Genomic DNA, 13,273 nt, shown 5'->3' with positions numbered 1-13,273 from the left:
GTGTCATGTAACCCTTGGTAGGTAAATTAGCAGGCACATAGGACTGTTTTCCAGTCAAGTTATTATAGCTTTTTCCCTCTTCACCTAAAGAATCGTATTATTGTGCCCAGATCTTTTCCTTTTAGCCGGTGGCTGCCAAAATGCTGCCAAAAATGCCTGTTTCCACCTTCCTCGGTGGAACGTCCGCCTTCGTGGGCTTCCTGCTGCATACAGAAGAGCCCGTTCTATGAAGATATAGAATCAAGAGGCTTTGAAAGGGCTCCCTGTGTCAGTCTGTCATGCTTTAAAGGATTGTGGGCACCCTGAAGGGAAGATTAGCAGAAGACTGTACAAATTGTCAGGGTTTCTGAAGGTTTTTTTAGCAACCAATTTCTTGCGTAGGCTTAGAAAAGACAAAGAGAAGGGTAGGACTCTTTATGGCTAAGACTGTAAAAGGGCAGGAACAGTGAAATTCCCTCTGTATAAGGAGCTGATCACAGGCCATGTGGGGGCCAATTTCTCAATTCAAGATCTAAAAACCTGACCTAGCCCACGAGACCTGAATCGCGGGCTTTGGCTATTTTGTACTAAGCACTCGCCTCGAGTCTGAGACTGAGGAGCCCAAGTATTAAAATAGGATCTGCTCCCTCAATACCTTTTGCTGACATTAATAAAATAAACTATGTTCATATTCCACTGAATGTATCCATATTCCTAGATGATTTTGGAGACACCTTATTTTGTATTCCTGCTGTTAATTCTTTTATATCTCATGCTAATCCAAACTACTATCTACTCAGCTTCTCTTATTTTGCCCTCACAGCTGTGTTGCTTGCCGCTCCCGCCGGGGCTGTTTTGGCGTGCCAAGGTGCAAGCGTTCCCGCGGTTCGCTGCGCTAGCCCCGCGCGCGGCGCTGCCTGGGATGGCCGGTGCTCTGCTGCGACGGCGAGCCCGTGCTGTTTGCTTCCTGGGCTCGGGGGAGCTCGGCGGGGCCCGCCGTCCGCCGCAGGCCGGGGCTGCAAACGTGAGTCTCTCGTGACTTGGTAATTCTAAAGTAGCTGGTTCCAGAAAAATATTGCAGCACTGGATTGCAGGGCGTTACTACGGGCTGTCTTTGCTGCTGACGAGTCTCTGTCCCAGTAAGAGTTCTCTGAGCCAACAGCTCCTGAGCTTTTAGCCAGGACAGCTACTGCACATCCTCTTGAAACAGCTGATTTATTCCAAGCGTCGTTGCCTGTTACACTGGGGACAGAAGCATAACCCGATTTACTGCTCGCCCTTGTCGCACCAGGGTGGGAAGTCAGCGATGCATAAACGTGGCTCTGGCCATCTGCGCAGGCAGGATTCGTTTTCCTCTCGCCAGTCCCTTTGCAGCCGTCTGTCCCCATGCACTGTCACCGCTGTTGCATTCTCCCTGAACACACCGGTGCGAGCCTGGTCCTAACCTGCACTGGAAAAACTTCAGGCTGGAAGAAGTAGGAAAGTGTTTGAGCTTGAAGAAAGCCAGGCCAGGAGCCAAGCAATCAGCAATGGGCCTTTTGTTCGCAGCAAAGTATAAACTCGATGAGTCTTTTATACCCTTCCAGCAGCTTCAGCATTATCTCAGGTGCATTTAACTGTGCAGCAGTCAGTGTAACCTGGAGTGGCCGGCAAATTCAGCCAAACAACTGTTTCATGGCTAATCTATTCAGACTCCTACAGGACATTGTCTGGTGTTACTTTTAAGTAGTTACTGCCTGCGGGAGATGTTACTTCTGGGAATGCATTTCTGGGTCACTAGGTATTGCAAGAGTATGCAGGACTAGAGTGGTAACCAGCTACATGTCTGCAGTATCATTTGTTCCCAGCCTCAGCGGGTAATAAATAGTTTCACAAAACAGCAATAGTCGATATACCTACTAAACCATCTGTTCAGGACTGCTCAAATGGAGTTGGTTAAGTAATTATCCCCTAGGGGCTGTTTATACTTTAGAGTATCTGCTTGTCCTGTAGATTCTTAACCTTTAGACAGGTCCACATAGCAATGGCATGATTTATTGTCTTTGTGTGGTCTTGACCTTCTCCTGGCAGTTTTAACATTACCTTCCTCAAGAATGTAGCTAGTGCTAGAAAGGAATGACTATATATGAATTTCTGTATTTTCCAACTGTTCGTTTTATACATGAATATTTGTTCGCGTTGCTATTAAGCTATTAAATTTAGGCACAATGGTCCACTGAGGCTGGAAGTGATTCATACAAAACTGTAATGTGAGAACTGAATGTTTTGGGATAATACTATTCCAAATATGTTACTTGCCGGCTTGCTTCCCTCTCCATCTCTCTGCTCTTGACCTCTTCTCAAGCCTGCAAAGAGGCAGAAATCAAGTTCTTAGGAAGTAAGCCTTCTCCTTAAGAGTCTTGACCTCTTCTATTTGAAACTGAGGGAAAATACCTTATGGATCGGAGTGAAATACAACAATAATAAAAGCATTTGTTGGGGTTGTTTCCTATTAAATTAACAGTGCAGCTGCTATTGGGTATGTTTAGCTTAGCTCCCGGTATCCAAACACTCTACTCTTCTAAGAGAAATGCATTACATACTGCTCCTGCATTAGGTGGGCATAACGAAGAGACCTTTGTGGCAGGACTCCACTGCTCTGGTGGCCTTGGAAAAGAGTCCGTGACCTGGGGGAGGCATGAGGATTGGGTTAGTCTCCCTGCTTTAGAAGTGATGATGCCCTATAGCGCACAGCTAAAGCATACAAACCGCGTGGTGTGGGAATCCTTGCCATCCTGCTGTCGGAGGTATTCCCCTTCTGTGGGTAAACAGAGTATTTTAACCTCTTCTTTGGGTACTGCAACTTTGTGCTGCAGAAGTGGGGCAAAGCAAGAGCACGCTGTTGGTAAGACACCTTGGCAGGTCTTACTCCTGCAGGTCTGCAAATAAGTTACAACTGTTTCTTGTTTATTTTAAATGAGCCCTGTGATTTATTTCCTAGACTCTTATCTTGCTTTATGACTTCAACTTTTTAATCGTAAAAAAATTATGATAGCCTTTAAGTCCATAGCTGTATGTTGTTTAAAAAAAATCAGATCAGTCAGGGCTGCTGTGAAGCAGTCAACGCTCTAATAGTCAGTCCCTGATACAGGGCATTCTGTGCCTTATATTAAAAACTTAAATTGTAACTGTTTTTTAAGGCGCTTTTAAAAAGCGCTGTTGCCAGACACGTGACAGTGCGTGCCCTGCGAAGTGCCTGAGGAGGGTTTCTGCTTCTGGGCCGGTGCTGAAGGCAGCTCTGCAGCCCTGCTCGGGAGCGGATGTGACCAAGGTTGCAAGCTCGGGCCTCAACGCGGGCGCTGCGTTGCCCATCGCAGCACAGGACAGCTGGGGCTGCTGCGGCCCCCGCTCACCTGCTGCTGCCCTCCCGGGGCCCCGCGGGGCTGAGCCCAGCGGCGACGGGGCGCGAGTCGAGCCGGGGGCCGGGGGGAGGTCTCTGAGCCGACGCGCAGCTCTAGCTGCGCGCCTCGGCGCGGGGGGACCGGTGGCCGTGCCCGCTGCAGCCCTGCCTTGCTCCGGCGGCGGTCGGGAAAGGCCCGTGCCCCTCTCCACCTCTCCTCTTCAGCTTCGCCCTCCCGGCAGCCCAGGGGCACAGCTGCTCTGCTGCCTGCTGTGGGCTGCAGAAGCAAATGGCCAGCTTCTTCTATAAGGTTAAGCATTAAAATTTAAGCATTTGCTAACTGTAACTTTGCATTGTGAGCTGCTGTTCTGCTGCAGAATCATTCAGGGAAATGAAGGCAGTTCAGTGCTGGTGGAGATGGTAACTGTCCCCCTGTAGCTTCGGTCTTGATTCCCATTTGTTGTTGTTCAACAAAGATTATCAAAATTCCCTACTTGGATGTTCTCCTTGTATTCACTGCCGTGTTTTTAAGGACAGCCTCTGCGTGCTGGAACAGTAAAAGATGGTATTATAATTGCACTCTTGTGCAGAAACTTCTTGGGATTGCAGTCTGAGAGGAAACTATGTTTGCTATGCAGTGCCTTTCATCAGTAGACGTCGTGGAAGTGTACGAAGAAGGTCGACACCAGTATCTGTTTTGCAAATGGAGAAACTGGCTTTATAGTTATTATAAATGAGGAAACTGTCTAGCCTTAGCAATGTTGCCTGGTACCTTCTATGTAGCCCATAACTGAACTTGAACTTGCCGAAGAATTTATTCTTCTCTATTGCATCTTTTGTGCCTATGTAACCTCTTTAAGTGATTATTTCTGCAGCAGTAAATATGAAATACAACTGCAGATATTGCCACATCCTTTTTGTTAATTACTTTTGAGCTGTATTATTTGAAATGGAAATGGTGTAATTAAGCTGCTCAAATCTTCAAAACTGGCAATATGTTCCTACTAGTGTCATAGTAGTGAATGGCCAGAAATAGTAGTGCGATAAGAGCTACATACATTCACCTTTTCTGAGTCATTTTCTCTTTCCTGATACAGGAATTTACCTGGAAGAAATGTAGGGATTATTTTGTCATATTTATCTGAGCTCTGAATGTCCTCAATGGAGTAACTTCATGCAGGCTGTCGAACAGTGGGAAATCCCACACCAAACTGCTGTCTGCCCGTGAAGTCCTGCTGATAGCACGAGGCAGATACGGCCCCAAGCACCTGCAGCTTCTCTGTTTTCCACTAGCAATTTCTACAAGTGACTGATTTAGAAAGCTGGAGGTTTGTTTATGGTTGGCTTTTAGACAGAAGACAAAACACTTTATTTAAAGAACAGAAGAGTTGAATAAGATTAAAAAATGCAATTAGACATAAATAGAGGTGTCAGGTTTGACCACATTTAGCATCTTAAGGACAAATTTTGGAAGGAACATTCACTTTCTGCTTCAGCATCTAACCCCCTCTTTGTCCCCATGCTAGGACTCTCCTGAATCTACTTGAGCTCATTTTTGCCTGATGCAAGCATTTGTGCCGTCTCTTCTTGAAAATCTGCCTTATGACTTTGTGGTAAGAAAATATAAAATTAAGGAAACATCTGTTTGCCTTGTTCTTACTTGAAGCCATTTTTTTTTCTGTGCATGTGCAGATGGGTATGGAGGGAAGGGAATGAAAAATACACCTAGAAATAAAATATAGGCTGCCAAAATATAGTGGCTTTAGGCTTGCCCTTTGTAGCTTAATTCACCATCTATGAAATAATCTTTTTATTTTTTCCAGCTATAGTAAGCATATCAATATGTTAATGCATTTCCTCTCTGCACGGGGCTATGCAAGTGCAAGTACCTTTGTTATTTATCTGGGGAAGATAGGTGGCCCCCCTGTGGCATGGAAGCCAGGGTAAGGGAAGCTCAAGGACTAGCAGGTTTTGGGGAGAAAGCTGCAGCAGGCCAGGGCAGGCAGTAAGCTCAGGAACTGACTCAGGACTCCTGTGTTCTAGTATGGATTCAAACCATGAATTATTTAAACTCATTAAGTTTAAATCCCATCCTGAATCTCAGCAAGGTTGATATTGTATTTCTCTCCTGCAAGTTTAAGATAAATAATTAGCTCACAGCTGTAGGAGCTGCTCTGTGTGCGCTGTGAGGCGATTAAAGGGTCCTTCACGGCTCTCGTCCTTGGCTGAATGTCTCTGCTACCACCGGTGCTGTTTACGTATCATGTTCCAGTTGCCTGCCTGTCTGCTGCCCCATCGCCCCAGCAATGACCTGAGAGCACTTTGCTTCCAAGGGGAGAGAGTCATGGAGGAGCCTGTACGGACAGCTGGGGACTTTCCTGAGGAAGGTGCTGTACACATGTAAGGGATCGTTCCATCTCTGAGGCTGACAGGCCTTCCAAAAGGTTGGCAAGCGTCTCCCGCTCTTGCTCGCAGGGAGTCTGCCAGGTTAGATATTTCTGCCCTGGCATCTCTCTGAAATCATAATGACTTTTATTTAGCATTAATGTGGATGCCTTGAAAATTTCTATGGGACTTTCACTGTCAATTCAGCATTAAAGTACCATTAAAATAAAGTGTTACTGTAAGAAGCAGTTTCTGCCAAACATTTCTCAGAAGAGCGCTGTGCTTTACAAGATGGGTAAATGTTCATTCTTTTCCATTTTCATGTAAAAGTCAGAGATAAGTCTTTTTATTGATTAGACAAAACAATAGAGAAGAGATATGTGGAAACTGTCGACAAGATTTTTTATGACAAGTGGCAAATCAGTATAGATTAATTTGCTGTTCATTGCATTACCCTGTCCAGGATCTTCATTGGTATTCAGGAGAACATAACTGTGAAACTGCACAGGAATATAGGACACTTACGGTATAAAATTGCCAAACTGTTCAGATTGAAACGGTGACTTCTGGCTATAAAATTACATTGCAAAACTATTCTAACAACTTCCTAGTGAACTGTACTTGATGTTTTTATGTAGCATCATATATATCTTTATTCTAAGTCCTGTTCTCAAAAGCAACATTAACAATTGGGTACAAGTTGCACTGAAAGCTAATGGGGTTAGGCTGCTATGTCACTTGTGTGACTTCAGAAAGTTTTAGCTGAAAGGATCAAAAGGGCCAAAGGGGCTCATATTTCCGTAGGAATCTTCTCTATTCTGCATCACAGAACCTTATCTTGCAAGAGCTGTGTAATAAATCCTAAGATCATTTTGTAGCCCTCCTCCACTCTACATTTAGAAGATTTACAGCAGAAATGGCCAACTGATAAAGATGGGGAAAAGTAAGCAATAACATAAGTGAGCTCATGAAATTGGCAGGATAAATAAATCCAGTTCTCTCTGCTTGCAATTCTGATTTTGCAAGCTTTGAAGTACAGTGTGGCTGTGCTTTCCAGCCTTTCTCTGCATTGCTTTAAAATGAAAGATGGGATAGCCCATCCAATAACAAATCTGTGAAATTTTCGTGGGCTGATAACACACATAATATGGAATTTTAATGCAAGGTCCTTAGGTGGAAAAATTGTGATTTATTAAAATTATTTGCTCCAAGTAAATTAGAGATTATAGGATTTCTGAATTTTGAAATCTGACAGAGGGTAGATGCACAGAGACCTCCAAATGACTCAAGTTGTACCCTCATCTGAACTGTGGGAGGACTGAGACCAACACTGCCCACTTCAGACTGAGGTTTTCAATTCAGGATCTCCCATATCTTAGCTCTTGGCTAATTTGTTCAGCTGGTCTTTCTCTGTTCTTTTTAGAAAAAGATTTGAAGTAAATGCTGTTGCGGGCAAGTAGATTTTTGAAGTCTTGGTTTTGAGAGACTGGAAATTCCTTCCCTCCCTACCTGCACGTGTGCTATGGACACATTCTCTGCCGAGCTGGAATGGGAACGTCAGACAAAAGAGCCTCTTGTGTTTTTTGGTGACTCTGGAAACTTCTTAATGTTTTCTACCCTGGAAAAGAGTACTAAATGGAGTTCTTTTCTCATGCCACTATAGCATTCCCAAGGAAGATTCATGATTGGATTATGTTCCTAGGCATTATAAATCAGAACTAATGGCAGAGATAGGTTGATGGCTTGAAGTAAGTGGAAAAATAAATTGGGAAAAGAGAAGGCCTAGGGCTGAGAAGACATAAATATAAAATTTAAACCCCAAAAGAAGAAGGCAGACCTTCGATTCTTTAAACATCACTTAAACAAACAGTAAAAAAGCCTATTATACATGCTCCTTGCTCGAGAGATAGGGAAATTGAAATCTGGGACAATACAAAAACTGTGGGAAGCTTTTATGGAAATAAAATTTCTGTATTTCTTGAAAAATACAGAGATACAGAACATGAAACTCTAGTTTTAAAAGAGTGTTAGGCTTTTTCAGGGGACAGATCAGAGGGCATAAAAATCTTTGTCAATATCGGATTAGAATGAATCACTGTTCAAGAAAAAAGGCTTATACGCAGTCTCACGGGGCCGGACTGATCAGAACTGAATGTCTGTATTTGGCCTTGATTTGGCCTTTTATCCTTTGTGCAGTGATGGTATGTTTACCCCATAGCCTCCTGCCTATGTCCCAGTCCTCTCAGCTCTCAGCTACCCTGGTTCACTTCTCAGCTTTAATTCTCCTTTATGACTCAATCATGGACTGTAAAATCTCTGCTAAGGCAGTGATTCATCACCTAAATGGAGTCACTTTAAGGTATCTTTTTTTGTGATACAGAAAAGATCAGAAATTCTTTTCAAAGCAATTCCAGAGGTATATTCAGGCTGTATATCCTTCCCCTCCCCCCCTTTTTTGGGGGGAGGGTATAAAGCTGTATGGTAATCTTTAAAAAGATAAAGAAAATGTAAAATGCTATTTAATTAATAGATAGTCTGCAAAATCATACAACCAGAAGGAAATCACAAGAAATAACTTTAATTCCAAGTGGTTGTTGGCACCAATTTGTTTTGTTGTTCAATGTCACATTGCTTCTGATCTCACTTATATTGGCATATATTACAGCAACTTCTCTGAAGGGAATCAGGCTATTCTGAGGAGCAATTGCTACGGGAAAGACTGGAGTTAGGACGTTAATTGCCTTATCTGTAGTGAAAGGGATCGTTGCCCTGTTCCTCAGTTCTTTGGGCTGCCTTTGGAAAATCGACACTTTTGTTAGTGCTTGTGAATTAGACTCCTCTGATTTCACTGGGAGAAATGTGATACCTCTGGTGATGAATAAGGATGGTAGAAGCTAGATCTTTAGCCAAAGAGCACTTTTCTTCTTGCAAAGGCTGATCTCTGATGAAAGGGTTATAGTTTGGACGGGTATATGGAAAATTAGACTTAAGGAGTAAGAGCGTAACTTGGAATGAGACCATCATTTCACAAAGCCTGCTGTTTCTTACCTGAGTTTTCTCCCCGCTAACCAAGAGACTTTAAAAAGTCTTCAGAGCATACGAGATTTTAAACAATGCTGCGTGCCCTAATGAAAATACTCCGTGGTGTTTATCACCTGGCAGACTCTTGCTTTTTGGGCGGTTTTGTCGCAGGGTGTCCTTCCCACGTGAGGCCTCATGCAGGGAGCATTCACGGCCCTGACAAGGAAAGGCCGCCTGTAGGGACATGCTTCCCACTGGTGTGCAGCTTCAGTCCTTCGCGTAACGTGCACATACAGTGCTACCACACAGCTGCACGCGGGGAGTCTGGACTGCTTTCCATTGCAAACTTGGCAGAAGCCTGCTAGGAGACCCTGTAGGTCTGGGGACTGCGAGCCGTGCTGCGAAGCAGGACGCCTGGATGCGAATCCTCTGCTCGGGCAGAATTGTCATATCAGGGATTTTTTTTCTCAGATGAATCAACATGGTTGCAATCCCCCTCAAGGATAATTAACTACCAATTTATTTTCAATAACAATCGCTACGTTTTCACTGTGCCCTGAGTCTAGTGTGGAATAGGGGCATACCACCGTGAAGGCATTGAGAATGGTCTAAGACCCTTCATGGCATACTGGAAAGAGAAGCTGGCTCTTGCAGTCTTAGCAGTGCTGCCCTGTTCAGTGCCTAGCACATACCAGACAAGCAAATTTGGGTGTCACTCGGCAGTAATCTTCAGTGTGACTCTTCTAATGCAATAAAGAGATTATGTTAAACCGTGGGAAGTAAAGCCAGCCTGCTTTCCTGCTGCTTCTTTGGGCAGTCACTTTTTTTTCCAGTGTTGTTGTTTAGATCTATTGCATGGCTCAGTTCAAAGGCAATTTTAAAAATAATGTTTGTGGTAATGCTACATTTAAAATAAATATTGTGCGTGTGGGAGGACAAAGAGGCAGAAGGGGTTATATACGCATTTTTTTTCTGCTGATTCACAAATCGCAGTTCTGAATCTCCTGGTGGATAATTAACCATGGCTGTGCTGCTCTTTGGTCTCCTCAGCTGAGGTGGCTGTTTGCATGTTTAATGAGAAAGGTGAGCTCAGTGCAGCAGGGAGGGAGAGAAGAAATGCTGTGTTTGTGTAGCTTTGAACTGCTGCCGGCTTTCTCCAGCTTCCATACATTGCATATTTTTAGTAACCGGGGGCCTTACTTCTGTACTAATGCCTGGAGATGCAGGTGTGACCTTGAGCTGAATTGAGTCCAACGGTCTGTGCACCTTTTTGGAAAACCTGCAGCATTTTCCGTAATGGCACCATTGAAATTAATGGGACTTGGTGTGAAATAAGGTTATGTTCATTGTCCAAGTTATTTTTTTCAATAAAAGTAATTTAAGGACACTGACCTGAAGAAGTTGGAGCTTATTTTTTTGAAGAACTGAATCTGTGGCACTACTGTTATAAATAATTCATGTTACATGAAAAGAATCCCCAGTTCTTTCAAATCATTCACACCCTGTGAAATCAGAATGCAGTTATTTAAACTGGAAGAAATTCCTAGGTTAAGCGTATGTGTTTCACCTGCTGAGATTCGTCTGTAAGTGTTAGCACTTACAGAAGGGTTCTGAGGTGTGAGAAGGCCTGGGACTGGGTTGTCCTCTACAGATCTCAGCGATTGCTTTGCTTTGTTTTGTTTTACTGGGAGAGTTGAATGTTCAGGGGAAACATTGTACTAGATCTGGGAAATGTGTTCTACTCCCAGCTCTCCTCCACTTTTGTTTCAGGTCTTGATGAGGCCATTACACCTCTCTACTTGCTTCTACATTGAAGGATTTTTCCCTTTATTAGGTATTTCAAGACATAGGGTTGAAAAGCATTTGAGGATTTTTAAACAAGCTTTTGCTTAGACAGAACCAACTGTCTCCATGAGGAATTCGCGTCTGTTTTACTATTTTTACTATGTCACCCTAGTATAGTGTTGCAGATATTTTTAAGCAGGTATGTTTGTGTGGTTTTTGTGTATTTTACAGCTTTACAAATACGTTTTTGGGAAGGGCAGCTTCTTCCATCTTTGTAGTGATTGTGTGATGGCAAGTTGTGCTTGCTTCCCTGGAAACTTGCACTGGCAGACGATCTGACGTTTCCGTGAGGCATGTCCTGACAAAGCTCCGCTGAAATCGAGCAAAGCTGGGACCGGGAGCTACCAACGGAGAAAATGCCTGGAAAGCAGCGCGAACTGCTCTTTATGCAAACTTCCCAGCTGAACTGTAGTGTTTCTTCCATCCTTCCTTCCCGTTCTCTTCCCTCCCACGGGCACGGGAAGGACCCGCTGTCCGTGCTGCAGCAGCGGCCCAGGAGATCTGAAAGGGTGGCTATTGCAAATCATCTGACTTGGTGCAGGGAGGTGTTTCCCATTTTGCCATTATTTTTATTCGGATCAACTCTTATGGCTGTGTGAAATAAGACTGCTCGTAAATGCCTGACAGCTGCTGTAGTGGAGCCACTAACGAGCCATCACAGTGGACAAGAAGTCCATTAAGATTATCAGCATTTGTCTGATGGCCCTAAAAGGTACAGAGTTGTCGATGTCATCTTGTACTCTTTCCAGGTCCAGTTTTTTAGGCATTAATCTGCCAGGCATTGCAGTAATATAATGGAGGGAATTTAATTACAATATTGATTATACATACTTATTTATACGTTGCACAAATCGAAAAGCAGCTGCAAAGGAACCTGGAGTTAACAGTTTTGCTGGCTGTTTACAAGCCTGCTGGGCTGCTGGCATGATTGATTACCTTCACACTGAGCCGCTCTGTGTTCTGGAGAACACAGCTATATCTGGAGAAATGACTGCTCCCATAGGGAGGTCAGAGCTCATGATGCAAATGTTAATTAATTTTTTGATATTAAAAGCCAAATAAAAAGCCTGAGCCATTTTCATTAGCAGCTTCTTTAATCAATTTACTCTCCTTTGAACCCAAACAGTTTAAGCTTTAAGCACGTGAAGAAAACAAAGAACGTATTTTATAATTTCTGAGAATTTTCTCTTCTAGATTTGATAGACTTATAGCTGTTGACTTTTGGTTCTTATGTAATCCCTATCAGACTAAAAAGCTTTCTTTTTCAGAAAGCAAAACAAGCAAAAGAGGAGAACGAGGGCTTTAAAGTGTTTTTTTTTTTTTTTTTTTTTTTTTTTTTTTTTTTAATTTTTGAACTAGTTATTGACTTGAAAACATACAATGGGTTTGTTATTTTACTGCTGGAAAAGTGCCAAGGTGAGAATGAACTGCCAATGATATAGATTATATATCACACTGTATAATTAAGACAGCAAACAGTCTGCTGGAAAATATTTTATAGACTACCTTATATAATGGAAAGTTCACAGCAGTCTAACAGAGACCACCTAATAAGTCTTTTAATATGAATTCTACCAGAGATTTAAATTAAGATTTGAATACTAGTGCTTTACAGTCTATCAGTCTTTGTAATGATTACACCTGCCTGCACAGCCTAATTTTGAAACTCTATTATCATCCAGACTTAACCTACCAGAAAATCTCAGCAGAGATTTGATGTGCCTTTCTCCATTTTCTTTGGTATGTGAATGGATCTTATTCTACATAGTGCCTTGGACTGTCCTCTTTACTAATCTTCTTACTTATGATTACCAGTTTATCATGTATTTTGATGCTTCTTTTTCTGTTCTGTGGTGAGAAAACAATGGCAAGCTTCTGATTAATTAGGAGGCTACTGAAAGATGGCAGGCAAAAATGAGCTCTTTAAATATACATGTATATTCATTTTTAGCATGTGTGAAATATTTAGAATTCGAGTAGAATTCCTCATAGGCGCAAACCTGTCCCCACTGAAATTAGAAATGTTGCTATTGGCTTTACTGGGAGTAGGATCAGTGCCACTGTGTGTGATGACTGATTTCAGTGTTCCCATACAGTGCACCAGTTTTCACTTAAACGTGCATTCCATGGATTTCTCTAGGATTTCTGATCTTTGGCATACTGTACCTTTATTTTTGTTTCAGGCCTTACCAAAGGAATGTTGATCTGGTAACGAGTTTGTACTCACTGAATATTGTAGACCTAAGTACTTAGTGTTTCAATAACGTGATTAATAGAATGAATTCTGTATTAATCTCTGTGTAAGCTGATGTTTTACTTTGTATCTTCTTAAGTGTTAATGAGAATTTGCCTTTGTGCAAAACTGTAGTCCAGAAAGGGAATCCACATGAGAAATGTCATTTGTTTTCACTGTTTTCCATTTTATGGTCACATTTGGTGGCAGTATTCTGCTCGCTTTACTGGAAAAATACAGTGTGGAAAGAATTTGGGTTTTAATAAAAAGGGTTAAAGAAATGCTTGTGGCTAGGTTTCCTGACTCTTCGTAGTCATGAGACCTCTTTGACTGCTTTAAATCTATATAGGCGCACTAATGCATCTTGTACTTGTCGTAACACTAGGATCTCTGGACTTGTTGGCTCCAGAGGGCTAATAAAATAATTTTTA

General features: G+C 42.7%; 1 long non-coding RNA gene across 1 annotated transcript in view; it reads left to right on the top strand.

The window, feature by feature from the left end:
• The window catches only part of LOC146599388 (uncharacterized), a 35,873-nt gene extending 25,065 nt beyond the window's left edge, over nucleotides 1-10,808 (top strand). Inside the window, exons 5-6 of the long non-coding RNA XR_014895012.1 lie at nucleotides 4,885-4,971; nucleotides 10,781-10,808. This is a non-coding gene — a long non-coding RNA (uncharacterized LOC146599388). The remainder of the gene's footprint in view (nucleotides 1-4,884; nucleotides 4,972-10,780) is intronic.
• Nucleotides 10,809-13,273: the final 2,465 nt, after the last annotated feature.

The sequence above is a fragment of the Rhea americana genome, unplaced genomic scaffold, assembly GCF_003343005.1.
Source record: "Rhea americana isolate MKP2758 unplaced genomic scaffold, rheAme1 scaffold_14, whole genome shotgun sequence".
In the NCBI taxonomy this organism is placed as follows: Eukaryota; Metazoa; Chordata; class Aves; order Rheiformes; family Rheidae; genus Rhea; species Rhea americana.
This window is presented reverse-complemented; position numbering and strand designations above follow the sequence as displayed.